The sequence below is a fragment of the Juglans regia genome, chromosome 6, assembly GCF_001411555.2.
Source record: "Juglans regia cultivar Chandler chromosome 6, Walnut 2.0, whole genome shotgun sequence".
NCBI classification, from domain to species: Eukaryota; Viridiplantae; Streptophyta; class Magnoliopsida; order Fagales; family Juglandaceae; genus Juglans; species Juglans regia.
Genome location: NC_049906.1, coordinates 24,852,770 through 24,870,974, shown reverse-complemented (window position 1 = coordinate 24,870,974; position 18,205 = coordinate 24,852,770).

Here is an 18,205-nt window from a genome sequence, read left to right as displayed (position 1 = left end):
TGTAGGACCATATCGGTGCTTAGCAATACATCACTCCATTCACCCAGGAATTAACAACTGAAAGGTTGACGAGCATGAAGCTCGCCAATCCCTTGCTTGTGGCAACAATTGGGCGTGATGCCCTTCACCAGTGCACCCTGCCACCGTAATAGGCTCGCACCACTCATCTCACACCCATAACTCCTTTCATGAACCCACCTAGCCGCATCTTGCCACTACCAAGCTACCGTCCATGGGCACGACCAAAACCGAAGATGAACACACTCGTTTGGGGCAAGTTTAAGGCCAAAAATTGAGCTGGGCAAGTTCCAAGTCTAGGCTGAATTCACCCACCATGGATGAATTCAAGAACAAGGGCCCAAGTTTGACAGAACTCACCCACTTCCATAGACAAGCATCAGGCTTACCATGTAGGCTTGCCCACCCCAAGTAGCAGTAATTGTTGTCAAGTATCGGAGTTCGTCCACATTTCCCTAAGCTCGCCCGCCATGGGTGAGCTCACTATTCCATCTTCATGGCGAAGTGACCTACTGGCTAGAACCAACATGGTGGGCTTCATGTCTGCCATTATTAAGCACCCAGACATCAATGAGAATTAACTCGACTCTCACCTTAACCTGGGCACCTCGAGCCCTCATCGCACTCCAGCAAAAAGATAGAGGAAAAATTCCAACACCGAGGTTGAGCCACACTTGAGCACTAAGCCAACTAGTTTGATTTTTGGTGAAACCTTCTCGACAGAGTTGGGCCCCCTGCTAGGCCACCATAGAGTCAAGCACTCAGGCCCCCTCAAAATAGATGACCAAGGTGTTAGCTCATGCACATGCGATGGGCTAATACTCATGCAAGAAATTTAGATCGCCCTTGAGGGCGATCAAGGCTAACACATGTGCATACAAACAATGTTAGCACCCAGGCCACAACCAATCGAGGTTAATGCATGTGCATGTGATCGGAGCAACACTCACACAAAAAGTCGGGCTCCTCCGAATCAAGCACTCGGACGCCTCGAAAATAGGTGATCGTTAATATATGTGCATGTGACTGGGGTTAATACTTGCACTTCAGCAAAGCAGTCGAGCGACCCTCCTGCTAACTCAGCAAGAAATGTTAGCACACCTGCACGACCACGGTTAACTCTCTCCCATAGCTGCTACCAACGGGTTACCTCTGAGAATAAGCCTCCAAGCTCCATAACCAACTCGTGCAGGTTGCCTTTGGGAATGAGTCGATAGACTCGGCAACTACCTGAGATCACCCTGACCACTAAGCATAGGTTACAGGAAATAAACTCGAACTTTTTCTCCCAAACAACAACACCAACGTGAAATCACCTCATAAAGCGAAGAAATCCACTAGGATCGACAGAAACAAAAACAATCACCAAGTATGAAATACGTACTCTTTGCTAACAATGAATAATCACACGCAATTATCAGACATAAGCTTAATTATCAGACATGCTCAAGCAAATAAACTTCCCAAAGGCCCTTGCAAGAAATTTGAGTCTCCCTGAGGTCTGCCCTTTGAGATACATTGCATCGCACAACAAGAAATCATGGGCATGTCCCTAGAATTTATTTTTCTACATTTCTCGTAGACTTTTTCTATCATTGCTTACTTTTCTAAAAACTCTCAAGACCTTTCTTGTTAGACAAGTCAACCTTAAAAATCTCAAGATTTTGTTGGATATAAAATGAACTAGGATCCAGCTCATTGGAAGCCCATTTCCTGGAATAAAATGAAGAGATAAAGCCCAAAAAGGTTAACTAACATACAAAAAAGTGAAAGTGACATACAACAAGTTGGACTCAGCTACTCTGTAGAATGAAGAATACCTCTATAAAAGTAGGGGATCTTTACAAATCTAGACACTTTTCTACACACTCTTTCTCTCTCTCTTCTGATTTTTCTTCAACCTCTTTCAATCTTATTTTCTCCATTGTATTTAAAGTTACGGAAGGCCATGAGAGAATATAAAATCACCAAACATAGAAGAATTTACCATCAAATGACCCTTGGACGTAAGCTTTTAAGCTGAATAATGTAAATCTATGTGTCTCTTTATTTATTTATATTTATATTTATATGCTTTAGTTATTATTTACTTGATGGATAGGCACCATATTAACACCAAAGCTACCATAATGGACCATTCAACCTTATTGTTGAGCTCCATCCCCTCCAGAAAATGGTATCAACACAAGTGATTGCATTGGATTTTGTATTTCGCATATATTTAAGCATAAAAATTTAAATTATATAAAATAAGAATTAACATGAAGGACATACTTGTCAAAATGAATATAAAGCATAAACATGAAACAATCATTTAATAGCTCAAGAATATTCTTTCATCATGAGCATTTCTATCTTAAAAACCATTCATTTTTCCATTTATTTGTCTTTCTTACTTTTACATTAAACAATATTTCTATGGCCCCCCATACTGTACAAGTGTCCTAGTTGTTGTCTTATTCGCCCAAGGTCCATACATTCCTACCGAATATTATTTTTATATGGTTCTCAGCCTGAGGTTTGTACACCCTGTTTGAGAGCATTACTATAATCTTCACCAGGGAGATGCAAAGCCCATAGCTAGAGACTCATACGCCTCGCTCGAGGTTATTGATTATATGTCATCACATTAAGAGATACCACTAAACTTTTATTCACTACAAAGTAGTTAGGAGAGTTCAACTGAGAGTCTCCTTCTCCCAGCGTAGTGTCATGATAAAGCATCTATTAGTTCAGTTCCATAATCAATCATTCATTTCTCCAAAGTGTATATGCTCTTAATAAGTAAAATATTTCATATCTCAATATCACATTAAAAATCCCAATAGATGTATCGCCCATCCTTGTGGTGGGACGTTAGAAAATAATTTTAAAAAATGAGACTAGAATTACTGAACTTTTTTAAAACTTTTCATTTCCTTCTTAGGATACAAAAGATTCTATAATTAAAATCTAAAAGAGAGTTTTGCAGCGGTATTCATTAAATTAAAATACAAGTCTTTTTACAAAATATGATTTCATACATTTATTAAAAGCTTGCCAGGCTTCTGTCACCTCTTTATTGGATCATGTATGTCCTAATGCTTTATCCTCATTTCATTCTTGGGTGGGGCACACATAAAAACAAAATGAATCGAATATTCAGTAAGCATTACTTTATACTGTAAAAATATACGAACATAGGTTTCACTCACGCATTTCTCCTTTATATACATACTTCACATAAAACATTTTCTTTCTTTGAAAATATTACGATGTGGGGTTTTTCTTCAAAAATGTTTCTATTTCTCCATTTCCCACCTTGTACATTCCTTTAAAGAACTATAACGTTTCATACATCTAATTACTCTTATCACTTTTCATTTAGTAGGTATACACTATTACACCTTCTGTGTTGGGGTTAGCAGTCTTTTGGACTCGATTCTGCCTGTGGCCACAGATTGAGAATCCCTCAGTCAGGGGACAAACTGAGTGCACTACCAGTACTATTTACCCAATATTGCAATCTATCCAATCCATTGATACCATCATTTATTCAGTCATGGCCATTACATAGCTTCATACATTAAAACACTCATTTCCTTTCATTCTTTTTCATTCCATTCCTTTTCATTCTTTTCATTCATCAGTCCATTCCATCTCATAAAACATCATTTCATAACATAAAGCATAAACATCATCATTTCATTTCATAGAACATAAAGGGAATAAGTACTACATATAATATCAATTTGCATGCATACAACTATTCTTAGGGTGCATAAAAAAGGGCTGCCAAAAAATGTCATTACATACATACACTTTAAAATATTAATACCTTAGCATACCTTCATAAAACATCATTTTATTTCTAAAAACATATTTTCCTTTTCTTTCATTGATAAAAAGATCATTTTTCTTATAAAAGCATTTCATTTTCATTTTCATAACATTTAGAAAACTCTATAAGAATATAACATAATACTTACTTGGACTCCATGCCATTTTCATTTCATGCAGTCCATTCATGTGTGTGTTAGATGGCAACTTACATGCATACATAACCTTAATGTCATTTTTCGTTCCATTTACATAAGAACATTAAACTTAGAACTTGCATAATAAAACTACTCCTTATTCTTAGTGCATTCTCTTCCAAATGGCCTTAACCTACCATTGGTTCTTTACTTAAACTTCCTCCACTTAGACTAGTCCTTGTCCAAATAATCCCCATCAACTATTACTCGTATACTTCTTCATGACCTTCCTAATTGTACAAACTTACACCTCTTGGAATTCGTAATATCCATTTGATTTCACTTATACAAATCATCATTCAATCCTTGAAGTATAACCATTGTCATAAATCCTAAGCCTAGACTATGAACCTAAAAGCCTAACTTCATTTCCAACTAATAAAGTGAACTCCTATGCTTCACTTTAACATCCAAAATATCACTCAACAAACCTACAAATTAATCCCGCTTCACCATGAAATCCAAACTACAATATGATACCATTCTTTAAACAATACTCTTCCTCCATACATACACAATCCAACATCAACTTAAGTTCTCATTCACTTCTTCTCATACACATATATAACACAATCCAAAATAAGTGTATATATACAATCCACCAAACACACACATGTACCCTACCCATTTTATCACCTAAGATCAACATACAATCCATCTAAGTATCCACTTATTCTTACACGCTCCACGCATACATAACACATTCAAGGTACACAAATATGTCCAATACATGCACCCAATCAATTTACACATGAACCCTACCATCTTTATTATCTGAGATCAACATACAATCTATTCAAAATATTCAAAATATTCATTTGTTCTTACAAGCTTCATCCATACTCCATACATTTAATATACACAAATATGTCCATTTAGAAACCAACATCATCATCATGCTGTACAAATTCACTTCAACTCCATCATTTAATCTCAACACTTCCAAACAACCTATCTCCAACTCAACTCCATATATTCACATCAATCATCTCAATATAATTCAATTACGTAGCATAATCCAAACTCAAGCATAATTATGTAATTACAACTCATTCCATGCTCAAACATCAACATAAGTGAAGCTAAAGATTAAACATTAAATCTATCTAGATGCATACCATCCACTCCCTTGTAATCCAAACCAACACATCTAATACATGAAATCTGTCAATTTATACACCTACACCACACATTCACAAAGCTTTACAAGCTTCATACACATATCACGCATTCAATACAAGGTTATTTACTCAACCCAATACATCACTCTTTATAATTTATCATAGTCAACACATTAAATATACAAAATTTGTCCAGATAAAACCCAACATTACTATCATGCTTTTCAAACTTCAGTACAATTCCATTTAATCCCCACACTTCAAGACATGCTATTTAGTATTGTTGAAAAGTGGCTAGCTAAATTTATAAAAGTGAATTCTCTAGCTAAATTTTGGCCAAACTTTATTGAGTCCACTACTAATGCTCTTAATCTAACTTTCTTTTTTCATTCTGTTTGTCTTTGAGTTTATCTTCATCTTGAGTTTGAGTTGAGTCTATAAATTGAAATTCGATTTCTCTTTGGAGTATTCTTCCCCTTTATTTCTTATTCAATAGGTCAGATGGAAGGTCCTTCGAGAAGCTTCAATTGGGAGACTATGAGTGAGTGACTAACCTATGGGAAAGTATTTGAAGTTCTGTGCAACTTTGCTTTTGGTTTGGCTCAACTTGAGAACATAAACGAAGAACGCGTGGCAATCTTTGGGTGACACAAGAGAAGAACAGTTCATTGCATTGCAGGTCATGCTTGTCTTATGTGTCCAGTTGCATTTAGAACAGATTAGTCTATTTACAGAATATAATGAACCTTATTGTCAGGATTTTTATTTATATGAAAATTATGTTTTGTTGCTTGTATGACTTGATTTTAATTTATCTGGGCTATACTTCTTTAATAATATGATGCATTTAATGATGACCACCAAGGTGATAGCTCAGTTGGTATAAGCTGGTATTTCATTGCTTCAAGATCAAGAGTTCGAGTCACAACATAAGTTGAAACCATTTTTGGTAGTAAAGCCTGACCTTTAGGCTATGAGATGGGCTTTGCACCAGTTGGATACTTTGGAGGTGTTGTGGTGATGGGCTCGCCCTTGGGACAGTAGCTATGGATCAAACCAGACATTCCATAGCGGAGAGGAGCTCCTATGATCATACCCAAGAAGGGTTGCTATGCTGGTCACCCTGCCTCCCTTTTAATTCAGAAAAAAAAAATGCATTTAATGATGGTGGTTGTATTATATGACATTTTACTGTTTTCTTTGCTCATTTCTTTCCGGATTTTAAGAGGACATGAAACCTTGGACCTCATTGGGGATGTGGATGCGACAGTCTATGGCATGGTCGAGCATGTGAACAAGCTGGTATCTGTCTGTACAATGTGGGCCAAGCAGTAGTACACATTGCCTTGCATTTCGATTTTTATAGAATAGTACATTTTTTCCTAACAAATTTTCTAGTTAGTTTTGATTAGGATGTAGATCCTAGTTAGGTACAAGTACAAGGGGGAGATATCTAAGGGAATGTTTGGAAAAGTTTTTCATCTCATCACATCTCATTTTCTTTCCAAACATTATTCAAATACAAACACTTTCAAACTAATCATTACAACTTTTTCAAACTAATCATTACAACTTTCCCAAACTTTCAAATAAAAAATAAAAACCATTCCAACTTTTTCAAATCTCAAAACAAAAATTATATTAAGAAATTATATTATAACAATATTTTTTATTCAACTTTTTCACTCTCTTTTTCCAAAACCCAACAAATACTTAACTGAAACTATCTTACTATTATTCACAAAATTATAATCTCATCTCATTTTCCAAACATCTCCTAATTAGTTGGGCCTGTTAGAGAGGTAAAACACAAATCCCAAGCCTCATAGTTTTTGTTTTTTATTTGTGCTAATTAATTGGCTTCAATGAACGCATGATGCATGAACATTTCAAAATTTATTAGTTAGTTATGGGAGGAAGGATAGTGAGTGGTGTTATCATGCTGCGTTTGTCTCCATAAAATAATTGTTCTTTTTAATTTATAGATCAAGCCTTAAATGGCACACATCAAAGGATCAGGCGAATTTGTGTGCAATACTATTATGTAATTGGAAATGTATTTGATTGTTTTGAAATGGAAAAAAAAAAAAGGATACTCGAGGTTCTTACCATTTTAATCTCTCAGCAATATTAACGCATGAAACCTTTTTATATTTGAGTGTTCCTTCAAGAACTACATGCACCTTCAAGAGATGATAAGCAATTCAATCTTCATTTACATATTAATATTGATAACGAATGTCATATTTTTATGTAAATATGTCTATGGGCTCTTACAATCAAACACTCATATAGAACTAATGTGTTTCATATACAAAGGGGTGGAACCAGCGGCAACATACAAGAATTTGGGACTTCCTTCAGAGTGGTATATATGGAGCCCTGGAATGGGTATTTCCAACATGATCAAGGGCACATGCTCTTGTCTAGGTCAAGCAGTATGGATGATCCTATTATGTTGTCTTGATACTTCCAGTGATCAATGTGTTGCTCTGATTGTATGGTTTATAACATTAGTTATTGTGGATTACAATTGGAGATGTGGGTTGATGTTGGTGGAAACCTGGATGCTTACTGTTGTTGCGGCCGTTGCTGTCATTCTATTTCTTCAAGCTGTATATATATGCTGCTCTGATGCTTGTTGTTGTTCTTCTGTTTTCTGCTTGGATGTTTGTTGCTACTGCTGTTGCTAGCAATGTTATCATGTTGTTTCTTCAAGTTGGAGGCTCTTCACCACCACATCAACCCAACATGCAAGACCTTAAGTGATTCATTTATATGGAGTCGTGGAGTACTACTTCATTGTTATTAATAGAATATTTAGTATTTTGTAATGTATGTATAAATACCAAATAATGTTATAAGTAGTGGATTGCATTGTGTGTTGCATGCACTTTACATGATGGATATTGGATTTCTTTTCTTTTCTTTTACATGTATTTAGTTAACAAGGTAATTGGTTGTTTCTAGTTTTAGTTATTTTTTATATAAAATTTAGTTTTCCATTTTGATCTATTTTTATTGTTATGGACCATGTTCAATACTATCATTCTTTTCAACATTATTTTTTCTTAAAAAAAATTAATACATATAGGCATTTATTATAAATAAATAAAATAAAATAAAACTAGGTACAATTCGAGTTTCTGGGTTTCAAAATCCGATTTTATCTGGGTTTCGGCCTGGGTCATAATTGAAACTCGGGTCCGGTTCCGGGTATACCCGGGTACCCAATCCAGAACTCAGGTGAACAATCTTAATTGCAACCCCTAGACTTATACTATAATGTCTAATAACTATCATCTTATGTTTTGTCATTGTCTTCATTCAATTTCCCTGTTATCTATAGATTGAACCTTTAACACTTTATTTACTTATTTCATAATCTGGTTTTAAGAGTTAATTTATCTTCAAATCTCACAAATATTTGACTAATGTACATGTCACTTTACACTGACAAGGTTTACTTATAATTCAGCTTGCACAAAGTAGTGAAGTACGTGTAGATATCATATCTAACTCATAACTCCAAATGATTTCAAACTGGTTCTATTTTCTCCTTAACTAGCATATCTTTAACCATATTTGATATCATAAGAACTCTTTAGGATTTTATTAGCTTAAGCTTATAAAATCTCCACAAAAAAAAAAATTTCAAGTAAGTCCTTATTCTATCCTTGCCAATCCCTTAAAATTGTATAACCTTATTCTGCATAGAACTCCTTCAATAAAATCAACATATCATGTCGGTCGCAAACCCACTACAGTACAGAAACCCTAATTTTGATCATTTTAAACCCTATCATATTGATTCCAAAACTCATAAATTTGTCTAGAATAATCCCTTCATGTGTTAAATTCTAAATCCTAAAATTTCACACTTGGAATTAGTCCACAAGATTAAAAAAAATGACAACATCTTTTCAACTTAGCAAGCTTTTCAAACAGAGAATTGAATCCATGGGATTCTATTTTAATTTCCAGTACTTCCACTTCATTATCACTCATATTTATTATCAACATAACTTATCATCTCAATTAACTCAAAGATTAACGATGTACGCACGGATGTCCATGTTATAGACACTTTTGAGGCCAACAAACAAGATTTGGGTCTAATAGCTCAACACCTGTGGTTCGCTTCATATGTATGGAATATAGATTCCCCGATCATGGAAGAAGTGTTTTTTGAATCTATTTTACATTATGACAAATGATTAAAACTACAATTGTTGAGCCAAAAGGCGAGCATTATATCTATTTAGATTGTTGGATATGAAATGAACTAGGGTTCATCCCATTGCCAGAAATAAAAGAAAGGAATAAAGACAAGGAATGTTGACCAACAAAAGTGATATAAGGCAAGTAGGATTCAATTACTCCAAAAAAAGAAATAGACATCTATAATCTCTACAAATCAAGAGGGGTTATCGGCTCCCCCTCTCTAGATTTCTACAGGGACGACATATTTTGTAAACTCTCTCAAATCCTATTTCCCATTATATTGAGAGCTTTGAGATGCCATGAGAGATTATAAAATATCCAATGTAGTGAGTTCCGCCCCCAAACGACCGTGGGCATAGGCTTTTATACCAAAGCACGGAAGTCTTTGTGTCTCTCTCTTTATTTACATTTCATATGCTTTATTTACTATTTATTTCATGGATGAACATTTGAGCATCGTATCAATGCTCAAACCATCCTTGTGGCCCATTCAATCGTATTGTTTGGCTCCGAGCCCATCGGAAGAATGCATCAACAGTTTAGCGTCGTCTGTGGGACCTATATGTTTTACTTGCATCTACAAATGGTGGCTACAATAGCCAACTCCGAGACACGAGGAGACTTTGCAATTATAACAAAGGAACCACTGCAAATGGCACCCCGACGAACAACACTTATCCCTAGCAACAATGCTCTTTTGAGCTACAAGGATCTCCGAGCAAGAAAACTTCCCTAAGGAACAACACTCTTCCCAAACAAGAAGGTTCTCTTGAGCAACCAAGTAACTTGTCGAGCAACAACACTCTCCTGAGCAACAAAGGAACTAGTTGAGCAACAAAGCACCGCGTCAAGCAATAATTCTCTCCTAAGCAACAAGGGCTAACCTAGAGCACTAGCTAGAGGGTCAGCCTCAAGCAAAACTCGAGCACCTCAAGTCCCTTCACCTAGATAGGCCACTCTAGACACTCGCTCAACCACGCTAGATCTTCATTATCACCAAGGCAAGGCCGTCTTCAAATCTCAAATTCGTTATTTGGATTATTTATACTAAACAGTTTGATTTTTGGTGAAAACTTCTCAGAATGGTCGTGTCATCTTAGAGTCAAGGACCTCCCACCAAGCAAACAAGGGACACATACACCTTCGCCACAGTAGCATGATTGAGCACACCTCTTGACACAGTAGCGCAGTCAAGCACACCTCGCACCATGGCAAACCACATACGCTTTTGTCACAGCAATGCAGTTGAGCATGCCTCCTACCATAGTGGAGTGGTAGAGCAAGCCTCCCATCAAGCGAGAAATGTTAGTGTACACACATGCGACTAAGGCTAACACTCACACAAGAAAATCGAGTTTGCCTAGAGTTAAGCCCTCGGGCCCCCTGCAAAACTAGCGATCGAGGCAAATGCACACGCATGTGATCGGGCTTAGCACTCGCACTACCAAAAATAGAGGTAAACACTCACACAAAAACCCGAGCCACCCCAAAGAGTCAAGAACTAGGGGCCCCCACAAAAAAAGGCGACCAAGGTTAATCCATGCACATACGATTGAGGTTAACACTTGAGCCTCAGCAAAGCGATTGAGAAACCCTCCCGCTACCTCAGCAAAGCGATCAAGCAATCCTCCTACTACGTCAACTAGAGATGTTAGCACACGTGCATCCGATTAAGGTTAATACTCTCACTATAATTGCTGTCAGTGGGTTATCTCCAGGAACAAGCCTCCAAGATCCATGACCGCCTCGCATGATGCCTTCAAGAACGAGGTGACAGGCTCAGGAACTACTTGAGATGGACTTAGTGGGTCGATGAGTTCCTTGACTACTTACTGTAGGTTACAACAAATTAACCCAAACCTTAACACCAAAACAACTCCAACGTGAAATCGCCTCAAGGAGGAAAGAAACCCTCTAGTACCAATGAAAACAAGAACGATCACCAAGAAAGAAGTATGTGTTTTTCAATAACGACAAGCAGTCACACATGAGCATCAGTGTGATCAGTTATCATATATACGCTCACACAAACAAACATCCTAAAATCTCATCCTCAGGTACCCGTACAAGTATTTACATATCTCCTTGAGGTCTGCCCTCAGAGATCTTTATTGTATTACATGTAAATAGAAAATCAGGAAAAAGTTCCTAGAATTTATTTTTCTATAGTTTTCATAGACTATGTCTATCATCGTTGACTTGAAGATTCTCAAGGTCTTCTTGCTGGACAAGTTGACCTTAAGAATCGCAGGCATATCTTGAATATGAAATGAATTAGGGTCCAGCCCATTACCAAGAATAAAAGGAAGATATAAAGATATGAAAAGTTGACTGACAAAAGTGATATAAGATAAGTAGAACTCAATTACTCCAAAGAATGCAAAAGACTTCTATAAAAGGTGAAAATCTCTACAAATCAAGAGGGATTATCGGCTCTCCCTCTCGAGATTTCTACAAAGATGGCATCTTGTTCAAACTCCCTCAAATCCTATCTTCTCCATTGCATTGACAACTATGAAGGCCATGAGGGAATATAAAGTCATTCAATATAGTGGATTTCACCCCCAAACAATCTATGGAAAAAGACTTTTATGCCAGACCACGTAACTCTCTGTGTCTCTCTCTTTATTTTCATTCCACACTTTATTTACTATTTATGTCGCGCTTCATCCCTCGTGTAATAATTTAGTCAAGGTTCCATGGTGTCATGGGTGTCGGGTAAGGCGTGCCTCATCCAGATGAAAGTGCACATGTGGGTCATGGATATAAAATTGCAGCAAAAATGATAAAGGTTTAGTCGATAACTGGGCCTTCCAATACCAGAGTCTAAAACACATTTAAAATAACATTATTGTCATTCCTTATCATCTTCAATTCAAAATTACATACAATCGAAAATTGCCTAATAAGTGGCAGACCGAATATAGTGGTCGCCCCTTTCCTAAGTCTAAGTACAACTCAAAATAGTGCATGGCACCTATGACATAGACGGCCTTCGTCTTCAAGGTTCAGGTGGGTTTGGCTCCTCCTCCTCGGGCATTTCTCCTAATTCTAACTCTGCATCACAGTCTATGGTTTCAAAAGAGAAATCATAGATAGGTTAGATAGCCATGACAAGACTTCTAATGAGAGATAATACTCTTGAAGATGCAATGAGCAGTTCATGTAAATAGTGAGGGGCACATGCATACATGCCTTGGCGAGGAATCACCCTCATGGACATAGACACATGAGTTTGTAAAAAATGAAAAGGAATCACCCTTTTAGTTAAACCCATAGATATATATATATATATATGTATATAAGTATGGCAAGAAATCACCCTCTAAGGAATTACCCTTTAAACACAAAATACCTTAAAGCTTCAGATAATATTTAGGCAAATAATCACCCATCGCTCAGTAGGTTAAATCCATTGGTCATATCGATTTACTAGTACAATGGTCAACACATAAAGGCCCATCACATAAATATTCATCACACAGTTATTAATTTCATCGCCTGATGGGCAAACATAGGAGAGCTCCATCATTCGTCTTGGTGCAAGCCAACTCGCCTGTACCCCCAACGCAGGTCGACTTCTCACACAGAGACTACATGTTGCACTGGGGAACGTCTACCCGGTCAACCAACTCAAAGATGCCAACACATGATACAATGGGGGATTCTACATCTTGACTATCAAGTTTAGCCAAACAAGATATTGAACCACCCCCATCATTCACAGGGAATCCCTCTAACCGTTTGAAGCTCATGGCGACGTCTCGCCAAAATAGGCATGGGGAACTTCGTCCCGCCCCATGAAGGTTAAGGCACGGTACACAATACTCGTACAAAAATATAGATATTCACAATGAGATCATGATTCAATAAAAACATAAAACACATTCAAAGTCTCAGAAAGCAAGAAATATAAGATAAACATAATGTTTCAAAAACCTATTTAATTATGTTCGGAAAGGGGAAAGGTATTGGAACTACAAATGCTTCTTACCAACAACATTCAACCCCACATTCCCCATGCTTGTCGTAGAAGCTAAGCTACCTCACAACTTTGGTCGCGTCCCTCCCTTCCATGTTCCCTTGGTAGCTTTTGGCTACATGAGATTGTAGGTGTCTAAGATCTTTTAAGTGAGATTATGTCCCAATGTCCAAATCCCTTATATATATGGTATATATGGTGCGACTATCAGGCATCCTCCTGGCATATCTCTGATTCCAGATATGCTTGAATAGGAGTCCTTCCACCCCATCTGTCAAACTGCAGGATGACAGAAACAGGTGGTTAGGACATGGTCCGCCCTTCCCTACGGTCTGCCAACTCCTTAGCCTATCCTTGAGTGAGGATCTTCCACGTGGCTTCAAGCCATATCTCTGGGTTCAAATTATATGACTTGTCGTGCCTTCATCTTTCATTACAAACCCACTCTGGATGTGATCCTTCAGATAGAGTGTGGGCTTCTGTGCACTGCACTACCACTTGTCTAAGCCTCTTCCATGTTGTTCAGAAAAACTTTCATGTCTGATTGGTCTATCATAGACTGTACTCACCCTGGGTGAGTAGCTCTGGCCTATCAGTGCCATTGGCTTGTTCAGCTCCTCATTCTCGCCTTCATAGTAGGTGAATTTTCTAGCTCGCCTACCATGGTACGAGACTTTCATCTCCACCTCGCTCGAGGACATATCTACTAGGAAGTTCACAAGGTTCTTGCTCGCCCACATGTTGGACTAGCTGCACTTTGTGGCACCCACAGTCAATCTCCTCACTGCACCAATGGAGTGTCCCTCAATCTTTCTTTCTACTCAACTCCATTGGTGGTCTGTCATCTTGCCTTATTAGGGTACTCAAGATGTATTTCATGGATGAACATCCAAGCACCGTATCAACACCTAAGTCAACATCATAGGCCATGCAATCGTATTGTTGGGCCTGGACCCCAATGGAAAAAGACATCAACATAGATTACCATCAAAATGTAACTTGACAAAAGATCTACTTATTGCTAATAACTCGTGTATCGGATGGTTTAGATACTAAAACCCAAGTATGATTATCTTCCAAAGGTCGAAGTTCATCATGCATGATTCCAAAGCTCATATTCTGCTACTTGCTTGTATAGACAGTGCAAAGATGGATTTTAGAGTAGTAAAATAGGAAGTACAATGACTCTAAAGTGATTATCCATGCCTCTTAGGAGGAACAGAGTCAAGATCGGCTATGTTAAAAGGGGTGGTTACATTTTTAATTATTTGATCGGTATCTTTTGAGAAACAATAATTGAACAAGATGGGTGAAGCTATGATACTTTAAAAGAAGAAAATTGACAAGACAATGCTCCAATTTTCTATGCAAGTCCTTACTTTTAGCAAATGAATACTTTTTAAATCTAAGAGCTTCGAATAACAAAGAACATCGAAACCAATCTTCTAAAGGTAACTACTGCATTCTATATATACAAAGTACATCAAAGGACTAATTTGGTAAAAAGTGAAAATTACAAAAAAAAAAAAACATTAAAGTTGAAAGTTGGATAATCCTTATTTATCAAGGGCTAAAAAACCAATGTTAGCAAGTCCATCTGCAAGCTTGTTTCCTTATCTTTAAACATGACTAAGTTCAAAATGCATGTGATGATCAAAAACTAAGAACATCATTCTAGAGCCCAAAACAATTGATGCCAAGCATCGAAGGCTGTTATTGAGAAACTTCAGCACATTTTTGTGAATTTATGGGGTAGCTTCAGGGCAACAACTTATTATGGAGAAAACTGAGTTGTTTTTTAGTAAAAATATGGGGGTTGATGAGATGAATAGTATTAAAGAACTTTGGGGTGTGTAACCCATTAGATCTCCTGATAAATATCTTGGTTTTTCATCTTTTTTTGGTAGATCTAAATCTCATACCTTTCGAGACGTTAGGGAGAAGATCTTGGCAAAGCTCCAAGGGTGGAAGGAAAAGCTTCTGTCACAGGTAGGTCATGAAGTACTCATCAAAGCAGTTCTGCATGATATTCCAAATTATACTATGAGTTGTTTCAAGCTAACTCTAGTGGGGCTGGCGATGAGAAGAAAGAAGAGTTCATTGGGTATGTTGGGATCAAGGAAGGAATGGAGTTCAAGGATCTTGAGGTTTTTTAATTTGGCTCTATTATCAAAACAAGGTTGGAGACTTCTTCATCATACTGATTCCTTGTTTTAACAAGTTTTTAAAGCCAAGTATTTTTCAAAGTGTAATTTTCTGCATTTGAATTTGGGTTGTAATCCTTCTTTTGCTTGGAGATGTATTTGTAAAGCCAAAAAAGTGTTACAATCATGTTGTTTATGGAGTATAGGACAAAAGGATCAGATAAGGGTTTGAGAGGATAACTAGGTACCTAACTCTCATAACATAAAGGTTATCACCAAGTGTAATACATCATCTCAAAATGCACAAGTTGCTAAGCTACTAGATCCTTCTTCAGGAGGGTGGAATCACGATTTGGAAAGACGTGCTTTTACTCTTATTGAGGTTGCTGATATTCTAAAAATCTCATTATTCCTATGTAGAGGTGAAGATCATTTAGTTTGGGGTTGTAATAGGAATGTTTACTATAAAGTCAGCTTACCATGTTGCTTTACATATTAAGTGTGTGGTGGAAGAGGCTGCTAGTTCTGAGAGTCAAGTAAATAATCAATTCTAAAAAATTATTTGGCACCTTCAACTACCTAATAAGCTCAAGACCCTCATATGGAGAGCATGTGGTAATAGCTTACCTACCAAACAAAATCTATTTCATAGGCATATTATTAATAATGGTATATGTACTTTCTATAAGCAAGATGTGGAGGATAATTTCCATGCTTTATGTCTCTGTCCTACAGTTAGTCAAATATGGATGGATCAATTGGATTTGGGTAAGGTCTCTCTTAACCAAATGGTTAGTTTTGATTCGTAGGTATGGGAAATTATGCAGAAATCTAATCTGGTATTACTCTCTCGATTTTTTACTATTGCTTGGGGTATATGGAAAAGTAGCAATTTATGATTATTTTAGAATTTTGACATTTTTCCGAAAGATATAGTTTATGGTTGTCTTGCATATGTTAAGAGCTACCAATTTTGTTATAAATTATCAGATGGTGACAAAGAAGGCTCATTTGTTGTGTTGGCAACCCCACTTGGAAAATGGAAACTTAAATTTGATGGGTTTGTTTTTCAAACTTTGCATAAATCTAGTGTTAATGCCTTAATTTGCATAATAGACCGGAAGGGAGAAAAGAATTATCCCCGGCCCACGAGATGATTTGGGCTTCGAAATGGTGTTCTTCGCATTCATCTATATGATAAATAATAAATAAGCGAATAAAAGTAATAAAAAGAGACACATGGATTTACATGGTTCAACATAATGCCTACGTCCACGGGTTGTTTCGAGGCGAAATCCACTATTATGGGTGATTTTACAATCTCTCATGGCTCACATATCGCACAATACAATAGATAAATTTAGGAGAGAACCTTTGGAGTCGCTATGTGTGGTGAAGTTTGGCATAGGGAGCTTCTGTAGATAGAGCTTTTGGAGAATTCGTCCGTTTTGTGGAGGATCTCCTCATATATAGGGGGTCTATTTCCTTGGAGTGATTGCCTTGTGAAGCCTTTTTTTTTTAGGAGTCTGAGTCAACTTGTCCTATATCTTCTTGGTTTTATCTCTTAGCTTATTTTTGGCTTGATCTCAACACTAAATTATAGCCTGCTGATTTGACTCCTACAGATGCCCACGATTCTTAAGGGTGATTTGCTGAACAAGAAGGTCTTGAGAATCTTCAAGTCAATAATCTGCAGAATGAATTTTAAATATTGATTCCTGGTTTCCTATTTGGTCTCCAATTTTCTGTTTATTTCCTAGTTTTCTGTTTGGTCCCGATTTTCTGTTTGTTTTCTGATTTTCTATTTGTTTTGTGCTAAACAGTGAGGAGCTCAGATTGGGGAGATAAGTGGGAGGTGTACTCGATCGCAATAAGTGTGAGTGTGGAGTTATGCTTTGACGAGAGATATACTCAACCATGGTAGTGGCGAACGCGGGGCTCAACTTTGAGTTTTTTTATTTGTGTAGATGTTTGCCTAAGAGATTGTTTATTTTTTCATGATTGGTTTTTGTGTGTATTTTTGTGATCGTTTTTGTTTTTGTTGGTAGTAGGGATTTCTACCCCCTTGGTGTAAATTGTTGTTGTCTTCTCGTTTTGTTGTTTGCTTGTAGAAACCCGCGTTTAAGCGGTCATGGTACTCATCAACCCCCAGATCCATCTTAGGTGGTTATTGAGCCCGTCGACTCATTCCCGAAGGACACCCACGCAAGGTGGTTGTAGAGCTCGGTGCCTCGTTCCCAAAGGTAACCCGTTGGCGGCGGTTGTGGCTCGAGCATAAACACTCGGTGTTTGCTGGAGAAGATCTTGTGCTTGTATTGCTATCCATATGAGAGAGGTCAGGTAGTTCAGAGAGTTGCCTGCCTTTTAAGCGTTTGGGAGGTCGGGCGGTCCTTGACCTTTCCCGCCTGTTGACTGCATCGCGAGTCGTTAGACTTGATTTTGGTGGCTAAGTAAGGGAGTCATGAGGTCTTCTGACCTCCACACCCGTTGAGTGCAGTGAGTCTTTGGACTCGACACTGGTGGCTAGCTGTAGAGGTCATGAGGTCTTCTGACCTCCATGCTCGTTGAGTGCATCGCAAGTCTTTGGACTCGAGACTAGTGACTGACTGTAGAGATCATAGGGTCTTGTGGCCTTCACGCCCATCTGTTGCATCGCGAGTCTTTGGACTCGACACTGGTAGCTGACTATAGAGGTCGTGG